Below are 20,850 nucleotides of genomic sequence, written 5' to 3'. Positions count from 1 at the left end.
AGATACTATTTTTACTGAGATTGGTGACCTTCTGCAACTTCCAATGCTATCTCACACAAATGACTGGACTGCTTTGCCTGCACGTATCTTACAGTGAGCTGCTCACCGATTTGAAAAGTCACCCACATTTTACATGAGAGGGCTTTCTCCTGAGCCTAGAGCTGAAGTCAGAGGGGGCTGGAGGATGTACTGATACTGCAGGCTTCCCCGATATATGGGCATTCATACACTGCAATCTTGTAGCGTCAGTCCTCAAAGAGATTGCCTTGGTAATCTCAAGACAAGGCAGTCTTGCTGTAGTACTATGGCTCCGTGATATAAGGTACACACCTTCTGTCTTCAGTTTCATCGGAGCCTAATCAGCAGGGAGCAGCCGTGCTTTAAAGCAACATCATTCACCAGTAAAGAGATTAAAGATTAGCTTTATGTATCTCTTGTACATCAAAACATTGAAACATACAGTAAAATCCGTTGTTTGTGTTAACAGCCAGCACATTCCGAGGATGTGCCGGGGGCAGCTTGAGGGTGTCGCCATGCTTTTGGCACCAACGTAGCATGCCCACAACTTACTAATGCCAACCGACACGATGTTGGAATGTGAGAGGGAACTGCAGCACAGGAGGAAATCCACATTGTCAAAGGGAGAAAATACAAACTTTTTGCACAGAGCAGTGGGAATTGAACCCCTATCTTACAGCCAGCGCTCTAAGCATTACACTTGCCACTACACTCCCTTGTTGCCCTGCACTGTACCATACCATGACTAGAAAAATACTGCCGTGTCACTCTCCAATACAGACTGATTCCCCGAGTCACAATGGATAAATAAGATCGCACGCTTTGAAGATGACACAACTGGGCGAGAGACAGGGAAACCTGACATCCCCAGTCTGTGAAGGTTGTGATGCTTATGAGTCTCCTTAAAATTAGGATACGGAAGCCATGCAACAGTCATTTAAAGCACCAACGTACACAACAGTGGTTTCTTGGCTGATGTACCAACTTCTCGGCAAGGCTAGAATTAGACAGGAGATGGTTGCAAATAAATCCAGTGAGTAGGGGAAACTTCTTCATGAACGGATAATGTGGAAGGTAGAATCTGCTGCCACCCAAAGTAGCAATGATGAAAAGCAGATGCAAAGCAAAGCTAAATAAATGCATAAGGCAGAAAGGAATAGCAAGATATGAAGATGCACAAAGTGCCAAAGATATTGTGATACAGAAGTGAAACGATATATGCTGGAAATCTGTTTTTTTTTATTTTAGTTTTGCAACCATCTCTGAGTGGGTCTATTCATCATTTCACAAACCTAAGCTCTTGTAATTTTCCTTTATGTTGACTGTCAATCATTCAGGTTTCCTAATTATTGCTCTTCTATACTTTGAATATTTCTGTATTTATCTATTTATACCTTGCTATATGGTTGTTCAATGTTACATGTCAATTTCCGAAGTGATTCCAAATTGATTTGAACAAATCGTCATAGCTTAATCTTAATATGAGGGATTTTTGATTATTTATGCTTGCACCTGCTAATGTAGATTCTAAACTAGAATCAGAATCAGGTTTATTATGACTATCGGGTGTCATGAAATCTTGTTGTTTGCGGCAGCAGTATAGTGCAAGACTAATAGTATTATAACCCACAGAAAAATATACAGTAAGGTAATATTGATAGATGGTTCAGAAAACTGATGGTTCTCTCACAATGCAGACTCTCTGACAAAGAGGGTTGCTGGCTCACAGCACCAGAGACACAGGTTCAGTCCTCTCCTCAGTTGCTGCACTTTCTCCCCGTCACTGCAAGGATTTTATCTGTGTGCTCTTGCTTCCTCCCGCATCCAACGATGAGCAGGTGGAGAGGTTGGCCACTGTCTATTGTCCCTGGTGTGCAGCTGAATGGTGGAAACTGAGGACAGTTGAGGAAATATGGGGAGAATTGAGGACAGAATTAATGTTAGTTCAAATGGCCTCCAAGAGGACCACAACCTCGTAGTGTTTGGAGACTTGCATGTCTCAATGACCCAGAGAGCTATGTTGGTTGGAGTCGGGGCTTTAAGCCTTGGCTCTTGGTAGGGTCATCCATGTCAAACAGGTCAGTGAAGAGGCCACACTAAATGTGGTCCACCGGTCCTCCAGGTTAAGGGGTTCAGCTCAGGGCTAACAACCCTTACTGATAAAACAAAACTGTTACTGAAACAGCAAAGAACAACCCTTCTACATCTGAGTGCGATGGTATTCATGAGTCATGGGTAGTAACTAGTACAAATGGGTGGTTGATGATAGGAACTGATTCAATAGGCTGAAGAGCTGCATCTGAACTGGATGTTTCTATGACTAGAGTATCCTTCTATTCCCTTGTATGTGCAAGAGTGGTGTATAACATCCCAATCCAAAGGATTCAGCATGACTTTTGGTGAGGGTTCCTCATTTATTTAAAATAAACATTGGAATGTTGACTTAACTCAGTGGTGGCATTTTTGCTTCTGAGTTAGAAGACAGTGGATTCAATTAATTCACCACAGTCAAGCATATAAATAGACTTATGCCTTAACAAAAATAGTAAAACTCCAATAATCTGCTGACTGACTGTTTGGAAAGCCCAGAAGTATGGTATCTGGTTCATTCAGTGTCATTTCCTGCTTTCCCTTTAAATACTCTCAGGGCCCCAGTTCCAAGCTCCTATAAAGTCATCTAGGCCTGTTTCCACACTCCCTCCAAACACACCAGACCTTAGTTTTCTCGATCCTTATAAACTTGTTTGGGCCCTGTTCCTGCATTCCCTTCAGACACACTAGGGTTCCTGTTTCCCATGCACCCTCTAACTAGGCCAGTATCCTGTTTCTATATTTTTATAAATTGACTCTACCCATATTTCAGCATTCTTTATAAATGTATCAGGGTCTGATCCCACATCCCTTTGAAATTCATTGTTTTCCATTCTCACACTCCTTTTCAACTAACAAGGACACCGTTTCCTGCAATTGTTTCAAACTCTTCCAGATGACTGATATTTTATTATACTCTTGTGTAATAGCTAAAATCAAGAGAATTAGAAACGGTTTGGAGTAACATCCAATAGTCAGGAAAATCTGTCTGTCCGGCAGCACCAAATCACGAAGTACACTGCTCACCCAATTTTTATTGTATTGAGACAAGCCTTGCTCCATTGCGATAGGACTGCATTCCCAAATAGCCCTGTCTGCACTTTTAGATAAGGAAATGAAAGAGGCAACAAAATTCACTAGCTATCATTCCTTATTTTGCAAATACCATTATAAAGCCATTAACTGGTCATTTATTTCACTACTGCTGTTGGATATTACTATTTACAACATATTATATCTATAAAACAACAGAGACTGCATCAAAAGTAATTCATTGTCTGAGAAGAACATGTTAAAAATACATTCTTTACTTCAAAACCCTTTCATTGGCTACAAAACAATCCGGAACAAATACAGAAGTTGAAAGGCAATAAATAAATGCAAGCAGTTTCTTCCCAATAAACATAAAATGATTTGGCTAATTGTAAGTTGCAGAGTTCACATTATACATATCTCTTCACCCCAATAAATGATAAGTAAGATCATTTGGCTACCAGCCAATCAATGACTGAGGATTATTTTGAGCACTCTTTTGGCTCAGCGCACCTGTTACCACAGAACAGTTGTAAAAGTTATTTCTATTAGTCTCTTATGTCTAGTCACGCTATCAGTCCCAATAAGCTCTTTGCACACATTGTCCATAAGATCTGAGTTATCAGGTTCTGCGTGTTTTGTCACATTTGAAATGATAGAGATGGGTAATAAAATCAACACGAAACTTAATAAAGAATGAAACCATTGAGTAATGTAATTGCAATCTGAACTCTGAACTTTGGCTCAAACACAAGCAAATTGCTCTTGATAATCAGTGCAAAGTGAAAAGGTTTGGAAGTAGATCTGCTTAGTGCTTGATTATCTGCCCAATGCTTATCAGAACTATCAATAAACTGGGTAATGCAGTATGTGTGAGATGGATTTGACAATGTACCTGCTAGATACTGATATGGAGGAATAGGACAGCCAGCTGAGAATAATTGACCTAGAACTGTTAAGGATCCATATGTATCACAGGCTAGGATTGGCAGCTTGAAAGTGAAGCTCTCAAGATCAGTTCCCATGTGCTGAATTTCTTTAGCTGCCTGAGAAAGTAGACGTGTTGGCGAGCTTTCTTAGCCATAACATCAATATGATTGGACGATTGGTGATGATGCATGATACTGGATGGTACGGGCAGGGTAATAGGAAGGGGTCAGTGACAATGGGTGGTATGGCAGGTTGGGGGGTGGGGACATTGTCAGAGATAGTGGAGAGTATGGGAAGAGTGGGTGTAAATGTCCTACCAGGTGAAGCTATAGTGATTGTGTCTCTGGCACAGAGTGTGGCTCTGTGGCTCAGAAGGCAAGGAAGGAGAAGAGGAGTGCAGTATTGACAGGAGATTCTATAGTTAAAGGACCATACAGGAGATTCTGTGGAGATAAAAAAGAAACCTGGATAGTGTGTTGCCTCCCAGGTGTCAGGGTCAGGGCCGTCTCAGATCAGGTCCACAGCATTCTAAAGGGGGAGGGGGAGCAGCTATAAGTCACGGTACATATTGGTACTGACGTAATCTTAATAGGCATCCGTTAGTCTCATGAGACCATCGATTTGCGCCTTGGAACAGGCCTGGGCAAGGTTGTATGGAAGACCTGTAGTTGCCCTTGCTGCAAGTCTCCCCTCTCCACGCCACTGATGTTGTCCAAGGGAAGGGCACTAAGACCGATACAGCTTGGCTCCGGTGTCATCGCAGAGCAATGTGTAGTTAAGTGCCTTGCTCAAGGGAAAAAACATGCTGCCTCAGCTGAGGCTCGAACTAGCGACCATCAGATCACTAGACCGACGCCTTAACCACTTGGCCACATGCCAATGACATAGGTAGGGAAAGGAAAGGGGTCCTGAATGAAGAATATAGGGTGCTAGGTAGAAAGCTGAAAAGCAGGACCTCCAGGATCATAACCTCTGGATTGCTGCATGTGCCACGCACCAGTGAGGGTAAGAGTAGGATGATTTAGCAGATGAATGCATGGCTGAGGAACTGGTGCAGGAGGCAGTATTTCAGATTTCTGGACCATTGGCATCTCTTCCGGGGAAGGTATGACCTGCACAAAAAGGTCAGGTTACACCTGAATCCGTGAGGGACCAATATCCCTGTGGGTAGGCTTACTAGAGCTGTTGGGGAGGGTTTAAACTAATTTGGCAGGGTAATGAGAACTGAAGTGATAAGGCTAAGATTGGGATAGTTGGTATACACGTTGATGCAATGTGTTGTCAGACAGTGAGAAAGAACAGGCAGATAATAGGGAAAAATTGTAGTCAATGGGATGAATTGAAGTATAACATGGGGGCAAAATCAAAAAGGGTGATGAACATAGGGCTGAAGGTGTCATATCTGAATGCATGCAGTACTGTATAAGGAAAAGGTAGATGATCTTGTAGCACAGTTAGAGATTGGCAGGTATGATGTTGTGGGCGTAGATGAAAGAAGATTATAGATGGGAGCTTAACATCCTAGGATACATGCTGCATCAAAGGGACAGGCAAATAGGGAGATGGAGTGGGTGGCACTGTTGGTAAAAAATGAAATCAAGTCCTTAGAACGAGGTGACATAGGATCATAAAATGTAGAAAATTTGTGGGTAGAGTTAAGAAACTGCAAGGGTAAAAAGACCCTGACAGGAGTTATATAGAGGCATCTGAATAGTAAGCCAGGATCTGGAATACTAATTGCAACAGGAAATAGAGAAGGCATGTAAAAATGGCAATGTTACAATAGTCATGTGGGATGTCAATTGCAGGTAGATTGGGAAAATCATATTGGTGCTGGATTGTAAGAGGGGGATTCTGTAGAATGCCTAAGAGATGGCATTTTAAAGTAACTCGTGGCTGACTACAGTAGAGGAAAGGAAATTCTGGATTGGTTATTTTGTAATGAACTAGATTTGAATAGGGAGCTTAAGGTAAAGGAACCCTTAGGAGAAATTATCATAATATGATAGAAGTCACTCTGTAGTTTGAGAAGGAGAAGACGAAGTCAGATATATCAGTATTCCAGTGTACGGGAGATTACAGAGGTATGAGAGAGGAGCTGGCCAAAGTTGATTGGAAGGGAACACTAGCAAGGATGATGGCAGAACAGCAAGAGCTTAAGTTTCTGGAGGCAATTTCGAAGGTGCAGGATGGATACATCACAAAGATGATGAAGTATTCTAAAGGGCTGATAAGTCAACTGTGGCTTACAAGAGCAGTCAAAGACAGCATAAACACAAAAGAGAGGGCATGTAAGATAGCAAAGGTTAGTGAGAAGGTATAAGATTAGGAAGCTTTAAAAAACCAACAGAAGCAACTAAAAAAAGCTATAAGGAGAGAAAAGTTGAAATATGAAGGTGGGCTAGCTAATAATATAAAAGAGGATACCAAAAGTATTTTCAGATATATAGAGAGTAAATCAGAGACAAGAGTGCATATCAGACTGCTGAAAAATAATGCCAGAGGTAGTACTGAAGGATAAAGAAATGGTGGATGAAATTAAGAAGTATTTTGTATCAGTATTCATTGTGGAAGAACCTTGTAGTATACCAGAAATCTGAGTGTTGTGCCCAACAGTATCCAAAGCGGTATACTTAGTATTGAAGGGAATGGCCATAGCGGTACTCTACAATGGCTGCCTATTTCCTTTCCCTCTCCTTACAGTCATCCAGGTACCTGCCTCCTTTAGCTTAGGGATGACTACCTCCCTGCAGGTCTGATTTATCACCTTCTCATGAGCCTTCTCATGAGCCGAAGGACATCGAGCTGCAGCTCTGGTTCCTTAATATCGTCTCCAAGGAGCTGCAGCTCGATGCACTTCATGCAGATGGAGTTATCAAGGAGACATGAGATCCCCCTGAGTTGCCACATCTCACACAAAGAATATACCACTAACTCTGGACCCAGTCTCAGCACATAAGCCATGTACAAATAGAAAAAGGAAGGTAAAATGGGCAGGGTGGGGAACAGAGATAGTGAACAGTACGGGCAGGGGTGGGGAGGCAGTGACAGTGGATGGCACGAGCAGGCTGGGGGTGCATTCAATGCACAAGGAGATGAGAAGACTGTAGCAACCAGCTACCCTGTGACTTCGCATTTACTGGTTAAGGAACTCACAAAGTTGATAGAGACTTTCATTCCAAATCATTTGTATTAACATGATGCAAATGGAGTCAACAAAACTGCCAGCAACATAATTATAAGGGGCTGCAACATAATATTAATGTATCCCTTTCCCAAACTTTTCAATATCTTCAGCTGAACCCAAGCAAGCTTTGTTTCTCTAAACTCTATTCATATCTTCAGAGCTTAACCTCAGCATATTGAACTTGTAGCATTCAGACATGTGCAACCTTTAATACAGTATGTGCTGAGAAAGTTCAGGTTCTCTGACAGCTGATGAATTGTGGAACGCAAAGTGCAAAGTAGCTAGGCTTCTTAAAATACCAAATCCAATTTGAAGGAAAGAGGGTTAGGGGTGGGAGTGAAGGCAGCTTTGTGCTATTCAAATACTAGTTCAAACATGGGAATTATGTCGCTTTCAGAAAAATGTTGAAGTTGTGAACAATGCCTCAGTTTGACCAATAAAGGGAGAGAGAAAATAGCTCTTTCATGAATTAAACAATTGGCTGGCGCACAGATGATTCATATGTAAGCCTCCTCAAACAGAATCAAACCAAACCACTTAAGAGCAGCACGATTTCCATAGTGATAAGGAGCTTCGTAAGGAAAACTCAAAGCCAGTTCACCTGCAGGATGGCAAGATTTTTCACTTAATAGATCAGCTGTGGGGTTTGGGAGATAGCAAAACAGAGAAAAGGAAAGAAGGAAATTCATTAAAAAACATGCGTTGGCAAATATACAAAAAAATTAAAAGAAATCTGTTACAGAGTCTTGCCATCTCTGACAGGTGTATATTCCTTCTTGTTTTGATACAAAGCCAAAAATCACAATTGAATAAACAAGCCATTGCACAAAGAGGAAAGAAAAACAGCTGCTGTTCTTGGCTAAAGATATGAAGAAATTTGAACAACACAACTTACTCTCTCATATTTTACATTTGCATGACTTTGCTTGATATACCACATGCGTATGCGATTTTGGAAAGTATGTCACAGGCTGTATTTTTTGGTGTATTTTCATACAATGTATCTCTAAATCATTGGATTAAAAATACAAAAATCAAATTGAAAATAGTCGTCTTCAAGGCAAGTACATTGCTACCATGAAAGCACAGGAATCGCATTAAGCAGGACATGTGGTATCCATTTTCAATTTGCCAGTGCAGAAAGTGGAACATTAATCCTTCACTCCTTGTAATGTATAGAGATGTTTTTGATTAATAAAAATTCTTTGAATGCAAATTGCTTCCTCATTTAGAATGACAAAGTGAGCTTTCCTGTTATACATAGCAAGTTGATCTTTCTTAAGCCACAGTCACCCATAGTGAACAAACACTCACTCTCTCTCTCCCTCTCACTCTCTCTCTCTCTCTCTCTCTCTCTCTCTCTCTCTAAAACATATCAGATGCAATGAGGGCACCCGCTGAATTTCAAAGCTTCAAATATAATACCATTGACATGTAACAAGTTTGTCAGCAGTGGTGCATTTCTGTTGGGTATTCTTTAAAGAAGATAAAAATTATTTGAACGTATTCACCTTCATGTCACAGCCCAGGATTAGTAATCTAACTCCAGACCAAACATAACTGAAAATGCTTAGTCGATATGTTTTGTTTTAAGTTGTGCTTAGGTATTTAAAATCTACTCTTTTACTCCAAATTGGACAATATTCATCTTTTAAACAAAAAAATTACTTTAATTCTTCAAAATGATATCTTTACTTAAAGATTTCCAAATCTTAAGGCATGTTTGGAGTTGCATTTTCATACAAAAGAAATTAGAAAAGAGTTTGAAACATCTGATTTTAATCTTTGATCATGAGAAGTGTTAGCTGAACTTTATCATCAAATCCTGGTATTAATAAGTAGGATTTCCTATTGTCCTTTCCACAGAATGCTTTAACTGAAAAAAGATGTTCCAGACACTTAATATGATATACAATAACAAGCTTTTGTCATGTTAAACTGCCTGTTTACAACAATGAGACGAGGTCTTTGTTCCTCTCCAAATACAACAATGCCTTTCAACAAAACAATCAATGCCAGAATTGGCTTGTAAGTGGTAAATTGTTAGTAGAAAATGCACTTAATATACTTTCCCATAACCTTTTATTCTGATCTCTAAATTGAGTGTGCCCAAGGGAAGGTGTGGATAAGGGGCTGGTATTGTCTTATGATGAAGGGAGAAAATAATTGTGATTTCCAAACATAAAGTTCTCTTGTACAGTGTCATTCCTAGCAACAATCAGGAGAAGCTAATGGTATGAAAAGTATGTATTTTTTATACGTCAAAAAAGATCCACAGAGACATAGGAAGTAAATTAAATAAATGACACCTAGAGGATCCTGTGTTTAACTAGGAAAGAAAGGGAGAATAGAACAAAAATATGGAGGGTTATTGTGAGGTGCCAGCTAGGTGGGGGCTACCTTGGAGAAGACAAAGTGAATAAACTCTTCTTGGGCTTCCAGCCGGGTACAGGTATCAATTTCAACCAACACTTTGGTGATAAACTCTGCCATCTTCATCAGGGTAAGTACTAAATCCGTTTTTCAGAAGGCAAAGTGCTTGTCAGCTCAGTGGTTTCTCCTTTCCTTCTTTCTGCCTCTCATGTTGCGGATTAGTATTCCACTGTCAAAGTTCAAAGTTCAAAGTACACTTATGATCAAAGCATGTATAACCAGATATAACCTTGAGTTTCATCTTGCAGATGTCAAAAACATGTACAACAAAGACCAAAAAAAATCCAAAATGTGAAAAAAGAACAAATCGTGCAGAGAAATTTTTTAAAAAATAAATAATACACGGAACATTAACTACAGAGCCCCTAAAAGTGGGACCACAGGCTTCAGACTCAGTCAGCACCGAGGCAAGTGAATCTGGCTAAGGAGCCCAATGATTGCAGGCCAGTAACTGTTCCTGAATCCGGCAGTGTGAGACCCGACTCCTGGACCTTATGCCCAATGGTAGTAGCAAGAAGAGCAGGAGGCAGGTCAGATGCAGGTTGATGGGATGGACTGACATGGGGAATCTTATCTTACTTGGAGAGAAACACCAGTTTATTTTCCGCTTTCATCTGGTTCATCACTTTAATTTGCACTTTGTATTAAGGCTAAACATCAATTTCTTTTCTGCTCTCAGGCCTCAGTGACTGAACCTGACCTGACATCCATCCCTGCGATGGCTGCATGGCTGCCTTGATATTGGCCATACCTGCATTCTCTAGAGTCAAGTTCATGGAATCTTTCAAGCCATCACAGTGTTGATTTTCTATGAAGAAGTGCAATATATTTTAAGGATTACATATACATAACTGGCTGTCTATGTGAACATAATATTCTTCTGGCCACACAAAAGCTACACAAGAACAATAGGATGAAATTCATTCAAAGCTTCACAAAAATATGAACTCCAGTTTGCCCAGCAGTTGAGAGTTTGACTTTCATAATTCATGCTGTTGGTTTTGTTTTGTGAGTGGAACATGTCAATCTAAACCGGGATTTTACAGTAAATAATACTTTATTAGATTTGATCAAATGCATTTCTTGTCCTGAATGCTGAAGCCAGATCAAATCAAATTCTGAACCAGACAGTATTTGTTAAGACTACACTACTTCTGCATCACTGAACCCAAAGAATGCATTATACACTCAGTGGGAAATACTAATTTTGTTCAAACTCCAGAAGCAGCAAGTCAAAATAACGATTTCTGAACTGTTAAAATATTGAAGGAGGAAGAATGCCATGATTATTAATGGAGACAATATTGTCCTTTTGAATGTCATACTGCTCTGGCTGTGTAGAAGATGATTGGAAAAAACCATTACAGGAGGCTCACAGAACTCAACATACACCGTTCTATTTTAGTCTTGAAAACATGGTTCATAGTTTAGAAATTGTTTCTTTTGGATTGGAATACCTAAAGGAGACATAAGGCATGCAGGGGATGATTTCTGTGAAAAGCATTTCCACATTCCCTTGGGAGCTCCTTTTATCCATACGTGTGTAGACATGTGACATAATTGTTAACATAGCTGGCTACCAGATGAGGAGAATTTCTCTAAATTGCTAAGGCCTCTTGTTTTACAGACCAACTAAGTACTCATTTAACACGGAAGCTGCTAGTGACCTGTGAATCACAGTCCAGAGATCTTGTGTAATCATATTCAGATGGATAAGGAGGATAAGTACACAAGAAAAGCCTGTCCCTCTAATTAAATCAAACAGGCTGCAGTACCCCTAGACACTACAAATTAAGATCAGGAAACAAAAATAGACATGTTCAAACAAAGCAGAATATTTTGCAACTAGAGTAGAGTACTGCACACAAGAAAATTAAAGGGGAAATGTTAACACAAAAGTAGACAGCCATTACTCTCTGCTTTTCATTTCTGTTCACTATAGGTTTGTCCACATAAAATGGTACAATGTTATGACTGAACAACAAATGTGAATTGCTTTCAGAAATGGCACTGAAAAGATATTGAAGAATTAAAAGTCTTTGCAGGAACTACCCACTAGTGCATTCGGTTTTTGAACAGTCACTCTTCTTCTCCTCAATTTTTTTATTCGCATAAGCCCAACTTGAGTTAAGGTCAAACTGTCCTCAATATGCTGGGGTTGGAGATAATAGGTGGATATTGATCCAAAATACCTCAAGGGAGGAATTGCACAATATTAACCTCTGCATTCAAATCCTTCAGTTGTGACAGACTAAACACACACAAAAACAAATCTGTTGTTACCAAAGAGATGAGGGAAAGGGGATGTTGGAAGTGTTTTATTGGTCAAATGATTTGAACTCTTGTCCTGGCAATGATCTTCTTACAAGCCTTGTGTAGAAATTAACTTGGTAGCTAATATCCGAGATACTTCAAGGTACAAAAGGCTGTGCAGAAAGAAGAGAAGGCTCTTGCGTTCTATATAGTACCTAGACAAAATTTTGGCCCAAGATATTTGCTCCAAATCTATATTCTATTTCTAGCATTGCAACAACTGAAGAGTACCTATACACAGGGTGATGGAGAAAGTGAACAGCATACTTGCATCCATTGGCCAAAACACTGAATAACAAGATTCAGAACATCATGTAACAGGTGTACAAGATGTTGTTGAGACCAGACTTAGAGTATTGAGGGCTGTAGAGACTGAGCAGAAAAGATTCTTAAGGATGTTGCCATAAATGGTCAGCTTGAGCAAAATAGAGAGATTGGATAGGCTGGATCTATTTGGCCCGGGAGCATGGGCTAAGGGTTGACCTTATGTAGGTATATGAAGTTGTGGGGGACATAGATAAGGCGAATGGTCAGCCTTTATTCCAGGATTGGGAAACCTAAGGCCAAAGGGTATAGGTCTTTATATATATATATATATATATATATATATATATATGGAAAAGATTTATAAGGAGCATGTCCATGCCAACCAAGGTGCCTACCTGAGTTAGTTCCACCTGCACGTGGCTAGCCAATATCCCTCTAATACGCATCTATGGGAAGAGGTACAGTCTACGACGTCCCATCCCCATTCTGATATGTCCATCCATGGCCTCCTCTACTGTCAAGATGAAGCCACATTCAGGTTGGAGGACCAACACCTTATATTCCGTCTGGGTAGCCTCCAACCTGATGGCATGAACATCGACTTCTCTAACTTCTGTTAATGGCCCTCCTCCCCTTCTTATCCCATCTCTTATTTATTTATTTCTTTGTTTGTTTGTTAGTTTGTTTCTTTATTTCCCCTTTCTTTCTCTTTTTTCTCCCTCTGTCCCTCTCACTATATCTTCCTCTGGTGCTCCCCTCTCCCTTTCTTTCTCCCTAGGCCATGATCCTCTCCCTTCTCCAGCCTTGTATCCCTTTTGTCTATCAACTTTCCAGCTCTTAGCTCCATCCCTCCCCCTCCTGTCTTCTCCTATCATTTCAGATCTCTCCCTCCCCCTCCCACTTTCAAATCTCTGACTATCTCTTCTTTCAGTTAGTCCTGACAAAGGGTCTCGGCCCGAAACGTCAACTGTACCGCTTCCTATAGATGCTGCCTGGCCTGCTGCATTCCACCAGCATTTTGTGTGTGTTGCTTGAATATCCAGCATCTGCAGATTTCCTCATGTTTCCCTCTAATACGTCTATTTTCATAGAGAGGGTGGTAGGTATATGGAAAGAGCTGTTAAATGAAACAGAATTACAACATTTAAAAGACAGCCAGGTACACGCATAGGAAAGTTTTACCGGGATATCAGCCAAACACATGCAAATGGAACTAGCTCAGGTTGTCATCATAGTTAGCATGGAGAATTTGAGCAAAAAAGGCCTGCTTCTTTTCTGTAAGATTCTGGACATTTCCAGCATTTTCCCTTCTTATCACAGGGAGTGGAATACTGTTGAAGGATTTGAGACATGGACAATAATTTTAAAATGTAGACAATGTTGAAGCAGGAGATGGCCTAGCAAGTAAATGAAACTTGGACTGCATTAAGACACACACATAAAAGTTGCTGGTGAACGCAGCAGGCCAGGCAGCATCTCTAGGAAGAGGCGCAGTCGACGTTTCAGGCCGAGACCCTTCGTCAGGACTAACTGAAGTAAAGAGTGAGTAAGGGATTTGAAAGTTGGAGGGGGAGGGGGAGATCCAAAATGATAGGAGAAGACAGGAGGGGGAGGGATGGAGCCAAGAGCTGGACAGGTGATTGGCAAAAGGGATACGAGGGGATCATGGGACAGGAGGTCCGGGAAGAAAGACGGGGGGGGGGGACCCAGAGGATGGGCAAGGGGTATATTCAGAGGGACAGAGGGAGAAAAAGGAGAGTGAGAGAAAGAATGTGTGTATAAAAATAAGTAACAGATGGGGTACGAGGGGGAGGTGGGGCATTAGCGGAAGTTAGAGAAGTCGATCTTCATGCCATCAGGTTACTCACTCTTCCTTCAGTTAGTCCTGACGAAGGGTCTCGGCCTGAAACGTCGACTGCACCTCTTCCTAGAGATGCTGCCTGGCCTGCTGCGTTCACCAGCAACTTTGATGTGTGTTGCTTGAATTTCCAGCATCTGCAGAATTCCTGTTGTCTGCATTAAGACGCAGTTGGCTCAGTTTTTCATGAGAAGTTTACATTTGGTAGAAAATAGAAAGCAATTGAAAAGGGCACTAGCATAATCAAATATAGGAGGTAATATGAGTGTTTCAGCAACCATTGGTCTAAGGCAGGGTCAGCTGTGGCAATATTACAGAGTAGATATGTAATCAGCATCTCATATTAGGCTAAAATTAAACAGCAATTTTGCAAACTGAAGACACAAGAGAATGGAGGCACAAGTGTGCAAACCGACTTGCTCAAATATAAATTATTACGAAAGAAATGAGATAGCTGCGGAATGGAGTTTTGGATGAGGATCAAAGAAAATGACTTGACTTCCCATATTTAGTTATGGTATTAAAATATTTTGCACATTTCTTTAAGTTTTGACAACGCAGAAACACATTAATGTAAACTACAAAACAAATGTCAAATTGATTAAATTTTATATTCCTACATACACTCAGTGGCTACTTTATTAGGTACAGGAGTGGAACCTGGTGTTGTCTTCTGCTGCTGTAGTCCATCCACTTCAAGGTTTGACATGTTGTGCATTCATTGATGCTCTTCTGCACACCACTGTTGTGATAACCACATTAGTGTGGCTATCTGAGTTACTGTCACCTTCCTGTCAGCTTGTACGTCTGGCCATTCTCCTCTAACCTCTCTCACTAAAAGGCATTTTTCCCTTTCGAACTGCTATTCACTGGATTTTTCTTTTGTTTTTGTTTTTTGTACCATTCTCTGTAATCTCTAGAGACTGCTGTGTGAAAATCCCAGGAGATCAGCAGTTTCTGAGAGACTCAAACCATACCGTCTGGCACCAACAAATATTCCACAGTCAAAGTCACTTAGATCACATTTCTTCCTGATTCTGACATTTACTCTGAACAACAATTGAACCTCTTAAACATGTATGCATTCTTTTACGCATTGAGTTGCTGCCACACAATTACTGATTAGGTATTGGTATTAACAATCAGGTATACTGGAACACCTAATAAAGCAGACACTGAGGGTATATTACATATGCCAAATAATTTTCAAGTTTTCAGTGGCATTAAGTGTCTTTCCCATGCAACTGATTATTTTGGTAGTATTTCAAGACTAGGAGCATCGCCTCCGTTTATTTTCCCACAGCTGCAGCCTAACCTGCTGAATGCTTCCTGTATTTTCCAGTCTGTTTCCAGAATTTGCAGTTGTAGATTTTCAAATGTTATTGCATCTCCTTCATCTTTGGCATGCCACGGCAGTGTAGCAGTTAGTACAATGCTATTTCAGCTTGGGCGTTGGAGTACAAGGTTCAATTCAGGTGTTTTCTGTAGCCTGTTTGGACATTCTCCGTGTGACCCCATGGGTTTCCTGGGGATGCTCCAGTTTCCACCCACAATCCAAAGATGTACAGGTTAGTAGGGTAACTGGTCATTGTAAATTGTCCTGGGATTAGTCTGGTGTTAAATAAATAGGTCACTGGGTGGCACTGCTCATTGGACCAGAAGAGTTTGTTACATACCTCATGGATATCTTGTGACTGTCTTATGAGAATGATGTAATGGTCTTTTGGAGGTCACCTGATGTAATTTTCCCACCGATGTGAGGTCACATGATGACCTGTTCTCACCAGGTATATAAGTGTAGACCCCTGGTGACGCATTTATTTTTCCAGTTAGAACGTTAGCCAGAGACTCCGCTCCACTGCGTATTTGCTTTATGACGCAGTTTCGATTTAAAATGGAGTTTTACGTTCTATTGTAAGATACAAAAGTGCTGGACCAACAATTTAACCAACTTCTGCCAGGTTTGTTGATGTATCTTTTCATATGGAGAGTGAAGACAGGAACCTGAAGGTGTCGTTGGACGGTTGAAAGGATCGACCATTATTGAACTCATTCGAGAAAGAGTGATCTGCATGAGATAGCCTCTGCTAAAAGTAGCAGAAAAGGCTGTGCAGGATCTAGTATCTAGAAGGAAAGGTCAGTGCCTTTAAACCGTTTTACTTCTGTCGTCGTGAATCCTGCGGACAAGGCAGGATCCGGCTGGGATTGGCGTGACGTCGTGTCTTCGAGGAATTCTTTACTTCAGGAAAGTCTGTCCTAATTGACTGTACAAACCTTTTGGACTTTTGAATTTACCATTCTAAGAACTGTGCTTGAATTTACCGCTTGAAGAACTGTTTTCGCATTTACCACTTTAAGAACTAGTACTGAGTGGCAGTTTGTTAAGTGGCCGCATAGCAGTTTACTTCCAGTTAAGATTTTTGTTTGTTTTTTTTATATATTGAGCAGAGTTTAATAAATGTTTGATTGTTTTTATAAAACCTGACTCAATTCAGTTCTATATTCATTGTTGCCGGTCATGTGACAGGCTTGATCCACACTGTATTGCTAAGTAAATGAAATCGTCATCTTTTCTAAACCTTCTAACCTTCAAGATTTAAAGTACATTTATTATCAAAGAATATATAAATTATACAACTTTGAGATTTGCCTGCTCACAAACAAATCATCGTACGGCATTAAGTAGAGGTAACATATTTTCCCATGACGTTTTCTGCTGCTTGTTGTTGGGTGAGACCTTATGACTTCATCGTGGCTCAGGTGGAAACCCTCCAACTCTTATTTTCCTGGAATGATCTCCATGTAGGACCATGCTCCTTCAAATTCATCAGGTGTTCTGACTACTTTATTTGTTGTTTCTCAATATGATGTAGGATTGGCTAGATCCTTCTTACCTATCTGATCATGTGCAGCTATATGTACCAAATGTTCTCTTTGGATGACTAACATTTGTTCCTCACTAGTTTCGTTTTGCATTCTCATTTAGAAAAATGAGAGAGGATCTCATTGAAACCTATCAAAAATTGAAAGGACTAGATAAAGAGGATGTGGAGACAATGTTTCCCATAGTGGGAGAGTCTAGGACTAGAGGGCACCGCTTCAGAATACAAGGACACTCCTTTAGAACAGAGAAAAGAAGGAATTTCTTTAGCCTGAGGGTACAGATTTTGTGAAATTCATTGCTATAAATGGCTGTGGAGACCAAGTCATTGGGTGTAATTAAAAAGGAGATGATAGGTTCTTAGCAAGGGCATCAAAAGAGAAGACAGGAGAATGGGATTGAGTGGGATAATCAGTTATGATGGAATGGTGGTGCAGACTGGATGGCCTAATTCTGCTCTTATGTCTTATGACCTTATTACGATGGCAAGGTAAAGACAAAGTTTTGGAGGTAAGTTCTCTTGTATAAGTTTTCTTCAATTCTTCCAAAGGCAATCCACACAACCTCTCAGGCCATTAAATAGGATGCAAGTGCTTTGCCCTAATAAAGTAGTTTTAGAGTGTTCTAAATGCAGCTCCCATAAAGGACACCACATTTAGTTTGCAGCTGAAGAGTTAATATTGCCTTCTGGAAGTAATTCTCTATCTTCCAAGCAACTGTCAACATCCAAATGAGAGATTTAACTCTCATTAAACCAGATTTAACTTTGTATCATGCCTCATCCCAATGATGGTGCCTTTGATTGTGCAATTCTCTCTCAGGCATGCTTGCGCTCAAGTCTCTGGATCGAGAAGCAAGTTCAGAATCTTCTGACATTTAAGAAGGATTATTACCGACTGATTCATGAGAGATGATGACAAACCTAAAGTGTTTTATTGCACAGTATATTTACATTGAAAACTTCAGTAATTTCTGGATGTACACATTTTTCTCACAATTGCTTTTTTACAACAATGCTAAATAATGAAGATTGCTATTCTCATATTTGTGGGTTCAATAATTTTTGTTTACCATCTGAACCAATTCCCCACAGAGCCCTCGTCTGGCTTCCTCCCAGATTTCCACTTTAAAGCTTAAGCAAGAGCCTTTTGGTATCATTGCACTGCTCCTGGCCAAACTGGAAGGCCAAATCGGCCAGGTCTTATGATAAATATATGACTATTTTGTGTCGGTCTTCACAGTGGAGGACACGTCTAATATGCCAAAGGAGGATGTTATGGACGAAATGGGAGGTGAGGACCTCGATAAAATCACTGTCACTAAAGAGATAGTGATGAGTAAACTAGAGGGCCTGAAGGTAGGTAAGTCCCCTGGTTCTGATGGGATGCATCCCAGGGTGCTGAAGAAATTGGCGGAGGTTATAGTAGAAATGTTGGTAATCATTTATCAAAACTCTCTAGACTCTGGGCAGGTCCCGGTGGATTGGAAGACAGAAAATGTCAGGCCACTTTTTAAAAAAGGATGTAGGTAAAAGATGGGCCACTATAGGCCAGTTAGCTTAACATCTATAGTTGGGAAAATGCTTGAAGTTGTCATTAAGGAAGAAATAGCGAATCATTTAGAAAGGAGTGGTTCCATTAGACAGATGCAGCATGGATTCAGAAACAGCAAGTCCTGTTTGACTAACTTACTGGAGTTCTTTGAGGACATAATGAGTGCAGTGAATAGAGGGGAACAGGCGGATGTCGTATACTTGGATTTCCAGAAGGCGCTTGATAAGGTGCCGCACAAGAGATTTATAAATATGATACGGATGCATGGAGTCTGAGGAAGTGTATTGGCATGGATAGTGGATTGGTTAACCAATAAAAGGCAGAGAGTTGGTATAAATAGGTATTTCTCCAGTTGGCAGTCAGTGGTGAGTGGGGTGCAGCAGGGGTCGGTGCTGGGCCCGCAGCTGTTTACCATTTACATTGATGATTTGGAAGAGGGGACCAAGTGTAGCGTAGAAAAATTTGCTGATGACACTAAACTGTGTGGAAAAGCAAATTGTACAGAGGATGTGGAGAGTCTGCAGAGGGATATAGATAGGTTAAGTGAGTGGGCCAAGGCCTGGCAGATGGAGTACAACGTTGGTAAATGCGAGATCATCCACTTTGGAAGGAATAATAGAAGAGCAGATTATTATTTAAATAGTGAAAGGTTGCAGCATGCTGTTCTTCAGAGGGACTTGGGAGTGTTTGTCCGTGAATCGCAAAAGGTTGGCTTGCAGGTACAACAGGTTATTAAGAAGACAAACGGAATGTTGGCCTTCAATGCCTAAGGGATTGAATTCAAGAGCAGGGAGGTCACGCTGCAACTATACAGGGTATTGGTGAGGCTGCATCTGGAGTACTGTGTGAAGTTCTGGTCTCCATACTTGGGGAAGGATATACTGGCTTTGGAGGCAATGCAAAGGAGGTTCACCAGGTTGATTCCAGGGATGAAGGGGTCAACCTATGAGGAAAGATTGAGTTGCATGGGACTATACTCTCTGGAGTTCAGAATTATGAGAGGGGATCTTATAGAAACTTACAAGATTTTGAAAGGGATAGATAAGATAGAAGTAGGAAAGTTGTTTCCATTGGTAGGTGAAACTAGAACTAGGGGATGTTGCCTCAAGTTTCAGGGGAGAAAATTTAGGACAGAGATGAGGAGAAACTGTTTTTCCCAGAGAGTAGTGAATCTGTGGAATTCTCTGCCCAGGGAAGTAGTTGAGGCTTCCCTCACTAAATATATTTAAGAAACAGTTAGATAGGTTTTTACATAGTAAGGGAATTAAGGGTTACGGGGAAAAGGCAGGTAGATGGAGCTGAGTTTATGGACAGATCAGCAATGATCTTATTGAATGGTGGGGCAGGCTCGATGGGCTGGATGGCCTACTCCTGCTCCTATTTCTTATGTTCTTATGTTTATGTAAATGAATATACTTATGGGCATTTAAGAGGTAGACTTACATGTAATTGATAAGTTTGTGGCCTAAGGTAGAAGGAGTCAATTTTAGAAAACCTAGCACATTTATTTTTCAACATAGTCCCCTCCTACATTTACACACTTACTCCAGTGGTCATGGAGCATACGGATCCCTTCTTTGTAGAAGTGGTCTACAGCAGGGGCCATTGATAAGTTCGTGGCCTAAGGTAGAAGGAGATGAGTTATACCACTCTCGTTATATGCATGTGCAGTTCAACTCTTTGAGGGAAAATGCAGAAAGTTTGAAGTTAATAACTCATCTCCTTCTACCTTAGGCCACAAACTTGTCAATCACCCCTGCAGTGGACCACTTTCTGGAGGACCAAGACGCCGACTTCTACAAAGAAGGGATCCGTCTGCTCTATGACTGCTGGACTAAGTGTGTAAATGTAGGAAAAATAAATGTGCTAGGTTTTCTAAAATTGACTCCTTCTACCTTAGGCCACAAACTTATCGATCACCCCTCGTATTATTAGCTACCTTTCACTCCAGTGAATTAGTTTAACACATATCTGTAGCACCATGGTAGCACAGTGGTTAGCGCAATGCTGTTACAGTTCGGGGTGTTCAGGAGTTCAATCCCAGCATCCTCTTCAAGGTGTTTCTGTACGTCCTCTACGTGGTATCCATGGGTTTTCTCCAGTTCCCTTCCACAGTCCAAAGACGTAGGAGATAGTTTAATTGGTCACTGTTAATTATCCCGTGATTAGGTTAGGGCAAGGGTTCCCAACTTTTTTTATGCCACGGACTACTATCTTTAACCAAGGGGTCCACAAACCCTAGGTTGGGAACCCCTGAGTTAGAGTTAATGGAGTTTGTCAGGGATTG

This window comes from Mobula hypostoma, chromosome 16, assembly GCF_963921235.1.
Source record: "Mobula hypostoma chromosome 16, sMobHyp1.1, whole genome shotgun sequence".
Classification (NCBI taxonomy): domain Eukaryota; kingdom Metazoa; phylum Chordata; class Chondrichthyes; order Myliobatiformes; family Myliobatidae; genus Mobula; species Mobula hypostoma.
This window is presented reverse-complemented; position numbering follows the sequence as displayed.